The sequence below is a fragment of the Oxyura jamaicensis genome, chromosome Z (genome assembly GCF_011077185.1).
Source record: "Oxyura jamaicensis isolate SHBP4307 breed ruddy duck chromosome Z, BPBGC_Ojam_1.0, whole genome shotgun sequence".
NCBI lineage: Eukaryota > Metazoa > Chordata > Aves > Anseriformes > Anatidae > Oxyura > Oxyura jamaicensis.
In genome coordinates, this window is record NC_048926.1 from 9,004,108 (window position 1) to 9,010,107 (window position 6,000).

General features: G+C 46.5%; 1 protein-coding gene across 5 annotated transcripts in view; it reads right to left on the reverse strand.

The window, feature by feature from the left end:
- The window catches only part of UBAP2 (ubiquitin associated protein 2), an 82,775-nt gene that overhangs the window by 76,510 nt on the left and 265 nt on the right, over window positions 1–6,000 (reverse strand). The window lies entirely within an intron of this gene.

Here is a 6,000-nt window from a genome sequence, read left to right on the forward strand (position 1 = left end):
AGGTCATTTCACAACTACAGAAACTTACGATGCCTTCTATTGACGAGTTATTTTAATGGATTTGTTTACTGAGATGAAATAAAGAAGTTAAAAAAAATTCTCTTCCCTCACTCCCATGACTCAAGCACTCAAAGCACTCCCCAGTAATCAACAGAATCAGCAAGGGAGATAAATCATAAATATTTGAGGTAAGTTTCCTAGCAGAAACTAAATTTCACCAAGGTTTCGTTCAGAGGACAGCACAAAAAGGGCTGTCCCGGCTTTTCTCAGATTCAAGACCCACAACTATGAAATACTTTTAGCCATCTAACTTTGTTTAACCTTTGTCTACAGCTGGGGGGAGGGGGCGCTTGGGGGAGGAGGGCTGGACTTGCAAGAACTGGAAGAATAGATTGGTCTGGTTCACTCTTATTTTACTTGTCTAATTCTGGAAAGTTTTGGCTTTACACTCATTAAAAAGTAATTCCAAAAACCACGTTGACACGCAAAGCTTCCTTCATAAAACAGACTGCTCGGTATACACAAGTACAAAAAGAACTCACCCTAACCTTTCCCAAAAGGTAAGTGCACATTAAACCCTCATTTACAATGCATGCAATTCCTAGACAGAACATACGTGGGACTTGGGCAACCTTATCACTCCCAGACGATCAAATGTTTGACCCATTTCCCTCACAGAACTGCTGAATTACAGCCCTCAGTTCAGCTAGCACCGAGACACCCAATTACCCCTTATTTACAAGCAAAGAAATCACTCTGATTTAAAATACCTTACTGCATTTTCACAGCACTTTCCTACACATCTCCAGCACCCACTCAACTTTCCACCTGCGAGGAGTCACGGATGACTGTTACCACCACCCCTCCTAAACTCCATCCCTAATCCGCCGCCTTCTCAAAAGCGTGCAGGAACAGATGGCCTTGGGTTTGCCCAAAGGACTACAGATTTGTCAAGCAGTTGAACCCGCAGAAGGCAAGGCTCAAGGGGGATCTTATCGCTGCATTCCCAAACCTGAAGGGATGGTGCAAAGACAGAGCCAGGCTCTTTTCAGCGCCCAGTGCCAGAACAAGAGGGAATGGGCACAAGCTGGAACACAGGAGGCTCTGTCTGCACAAAATGAAATGGTTTTCCACTGCACAGGTGCTGGAGCACTGGAACAGGTGGCCCCAAGAGGTTGTGGAGCCTCCCTGCTTGGAGACCTCCAAAAGGCACCTGGACGTGGTCCTACCAAGCTGTGTAGGTGACCTGCTGCAGCAGGGGGTTGGACCAGGCCATCTCCAGACACTTGCTGCCAACCTCAGCCAGTCTGTGGCTGGGTGAAGCAGAAAAGGGAAGGAAGTCTTAAAACTGGAAAGCTGTTATCAAAAACACCCCACAAGCAGCTTCATTTGGGACAGCTCTTCAGCGCCTGCAACGCTGCTCAGACAGTCACAAAGAAAAGTGAAAGGCTAATCGTTTCTGCAATTAAACCAGGCAGTGCGAGAGTCATTAGGACTTTAATCCAGCAACACATCAAGAGATGAAACGGTAGTCAATGAAGACTGGAGTACGCGCATACAGTTGCGAGGAATTTCATATTTGCAATCATAACAGAACTATTCAGGAGAGATAACACATCTTTTCCTCAGATGCAAAGAGAAGTTCCTGGATATGGCTGTTATCTGAACATCAAGAAGCAGCAAAGAAACCCAACAGGTTGAGGACACGTATCAGGAGCCAGAAACTTTTCTCGAACACTTGAAACAACTTCATTAACTTACCTTCACAAAGCTCATAACACCGGATTTCAGACTGCTACCCCTTGGCACCTCACCCACGCTCAAAACACTCAAATTCATTGAGTGGCTATTGAAAGGAAGCAACACACAAGGTCAAGAAGCACAGCACGGCTCCTCCTCATCACATTCAGGCACCCAAGGTTCACAACGGTAAGCCTGGTCATTCATATTCATCTTAAAATGGATCACAAGCCAGTGCTCTGAAGAACGTGGGACTGTAAGCTGGAATTAAAGCCCAGCAGCAGAAGACATCTGTCCCCCAAAAGCACAGAGCACAGCTTCTTGAGCACTGTGCTGAACGTGCTCTGTACGTACAGCCCGACAGCAGAGCAGGGTTTGGCAGCGGGGTGCCTCACACATTCACACTGCTACAACAGCATCTAAGACAATAGGCACTTTTTACAATTAAGAATGAATATACAGAATTTCAAAGAGAAAAGACATCAGTGGTTGCCTCCAAGAACAGTGAAACATGCACTGTGTGATAATACAAAGTATCAGTCTAGTGTTTACCATAAAATAGCCGTGATTCAGTTAACATTTTGAACCAAACAGACAGAGGAAATAAAAAAGATTTAAAAGCCATATGCTCCGTTCTACATTATTATATCCACTATCCTCAAAATACTTGTCATTAAATAGTTTTCTCAAAAAGAATCTCAATATGGTCTCTAAAGAATCACCCTCTGAATACCTACTTCTAGGAACAACACTGTAGTCATGGGAAGTAGAACTGAAGCATTCTAGATGACACCTATGCCACACAGCAACACTGCAGGAAGACTTCCTCACTATGCAACTGCCATTAACAACACTTAGAAACACGGTCACGGCTACGGAATTCAAACTTCACACCTTCGACCACAGGGCTGCCTAACACAGTAAGAAAAACTTTAATTAAACTGGGTTAGAAAAGTGCAAATTTGATAGCTCTGATCTGGAGGATAAGAAGAAAGTATCTGTGTTGTCTTCACATAACTTTGGATTTAAATATTAAATGACTCTGGGACAGAAATTCTGACGAACCTGCATCTTCTGCACAGCTGGAACAAACTGCGTTTCCTGTGTGATAAAGAAAAAAAACACAACAAACATGTTCACCATATGAGTACAACTAAGGGCAAACCTTAAGTTTTGAGAAAGATCAAAGCTCCCTCAACATGGGAAACATTTCATTGTTTTTAATGCAAAATTGCTGTGTTTAACCAGGTATGGGACTCCTCCAAGCTCACCTGTTGGAAGACCTGATTTAATGAGCTTGGGAGGGAAGGGAAAAATGTTTGACGAGTTTCTTCAAAAGAAGCCACAGCATCTTGCAGCTCCCACAAAGACAACTGGACAAAAGAAAATTATTGCAAGGGAATTGAGAGCTATAAACAACTCTGTCCAAGGGAGCTGGACAACAAGGGAGCTTGGACAACTCTGTCCAAGGGAGCCTGTATCTTGCCAGCTCTACAGTCTGGAGAGAAGACCAACAAAACAACATGCTCAGCAAGAGTTAAGATGCAGTAAAAGCAAGCTGGGCAAGCCACGAGATCTCAGGCATCAGAGTGTACGAGCTTTAGTCTGCCTGTCTGCAGCCACTGTTCACTCCTCACAGTATTGAGAAGTCATGGGAGAAAAAGGGCTGAAGGTAACACACTCATGAAATAGACTGCAAGAGCCCCCGGGTGGACTGGGAGCTCTGACAGTTGGTTGGCCAAAATTAAAGAGCGTGGCCTTTCATGTTAGGGCAAAACAGAGAAACCTTTTGTACAATTTTTTGGAAAATGTGAACCTTCAGTAATTGCAGAGGAGCTTCTTCATAACCTTTCATCCCAACTCGCACTTTAAAGAGCATAAGCTGTTTAGGGAAGCTGTATGAAAAACAGTGCAAGCCCAAACTAGGCCCGTGAAAAGCAAAGAGGACAATGGGCTACCAGAGAGGAGACTGCATCAGAAAAATAAGGTTAATAAAAGCACCAACAGAAGGACAACACTGAAGTCAGTATTACTTGTATTTCCTCTAGCACCTTCTACTCACTAGTTCTGAAGCATACAAATATAACACCAAGTTTCTTTTCATCTATCATCTAATGAAGAGGACAAGTCACTGGGCTTCTCTTTTACCAAGGTCATATGAGGCTGCTGCAAACCTGAAAGCAGGACACACTTCTTCAGAGTCCTGCTCCTGTGCTTTTATCAAACCAGATCAAAGATAAAAAGATAAATAAAAGGTACGTATTTGTTTTCTTACTCTTTGACAAAGAGCCCATTCCAAGTACTGGTATTAAACACTACCAAAATTATAAGTAAATACTCCTAGTAACACTAATTATTACTAGAATATTAATATTCCATGATACATATATTTCTGAAGCACTATTAATCAGCACATTATTCTGCTGTGATCGCTATCACTAGGGGGACACAAGCAACAAAAATAAAACAGAGCAAAAATGGCCTTTAATGAGGAAAACATCACATAAAAGTCCATGAAAGAAATAGAAAACATCAAAAATTACTTCTACAATTCCAAAAGGATAACTAAAAAAGGAGAACTAGAAAAAAAAAATAAAAATAAAAACAAGAAACAGTAGATTCTAGTAACTGGCAAGATTTTGCTGATGGGAATTTTCTTAGCTTCTCCTGGATTGTAGCAGTAAATCTAACTCCAATCTGGAATGGTCAAACCCTTTTGCAACTCATGGCACCAGGAGCTTTTTTGAAGCCTGGCCGAAACAATGCAATGAAACAGACTAAATTTCTGAATTTCCCTGCATTTGTTTTTATTAAACAATTTTGTAATCAATATGCTGATAAAAGTGCAGCTAGAACAAAGGAGAACAGAGCTTGCCCAATTCCCACTCCTCCCTCCCTCCTTGAAGTTACCAAGATTGTTGAGGCTACAAACACAAAAGCTCGCCCATTTTCCAGACTACACATCAAAATCGGTTTACACCAGTTAATCCAGTTCCTCCGTGTAACCCTCCAGGAGTCCCAAAACATCATTAACGCTGCAAACTGATTTAGCTTAGCCTGCTTCAAAGTTACCTAGGGTAAGGTTAAAAATAAATTCTTTAAACAAGTTAGGTCAAACCACCACAGCGAGATCAGGCTGAGGTACAGGTACTGAGTCAGCCAGGTAGGAATCCAAACCCAGATTCCTCGGGAGAACGCGATACAACTGCGGGAACTGCTGAAGGGGCCTGGTAAATATGAAAAAAAAAAAAAAAGAAAATAAAAAAAAAAAAGAGCTGAGCTGCTGCCGCTTGCCGTGCAGGGCTCCATTTCAGCGGAAAGTGCAGCTCCGCCGGGCCTGCACATCCTCCCCCTCCCTCCCCTCGCATCCAGCTCCAATTTCTCTCCTTGAGAAAATAAATAAATAAATGAATAAAATAAATAAAGCACCACCCGGCTGCTCGCAGGCCAGGACGGCCCCTCCATCCCGCCAGCCACCCCGGAGGGGACGGCCTCGCTCCCGGCGCTTTATTCCGCTGCATTCCCGGCGCTCCTCACTTGCTCCAACTGGGAGCGCTGGGGCCGGAGCAGCTCCCCGGGCAGAGCCCCGCGCAAGCCCCCGGTCTCTGCTTCCCCCACGACCCCTGTGCCTCACACGCACCGGTGAGGGGCCGGCCCCGCACCCGGCTCCCCCTCGGCAGCCCCCAGGCGCGTTAAGCAGCACCGCAGCACTTATTTTTCAACATTTATCGCCGGCTGTGGAGTTGAGCCCCTCACCAGCAGGCCCAACCTGCACCCAGCCCCTTCTAGAAGAGCTCACTTTTCCTGATGTAACCTTTTTTTTTTTTACTGGAATATAACACACACACGGACGGCAAAGCCCTGCCCTGCCGTCCCCCTCTCCTCAGCCGAGGAGCCGGAGGGGACCCCCCCCCCCGCGCAGGGAGCTCCCTCCCCACGCAGCCCCCCGGTGATGGGGGGGACACCTCTCCGTGCCACCGCCGCCTCCCAGCACCGAGGGGACACCCGGCAGGGGGAGCAGGGCCGGGGGCACGGCGGCGAGGCCGGGCACGAGGCCGCCAGGACGCCCCCGGCACAAAATGGAGGGGGCTGGGGGGGGGAAAGGGGGCGGCGCCCCCGCTGTGCCCCGAAGAGCCGAGAGCCGCCGGGCCCGGCCCGAGCGCTGCCGAACGTTACCGAACGCTGCCGGACGTTACCGAACCGCCCGGCGGGTACAGGGAGGGGAGGGGGAGGAGGAGGAGGAGGAGGACGGGGGGGGGG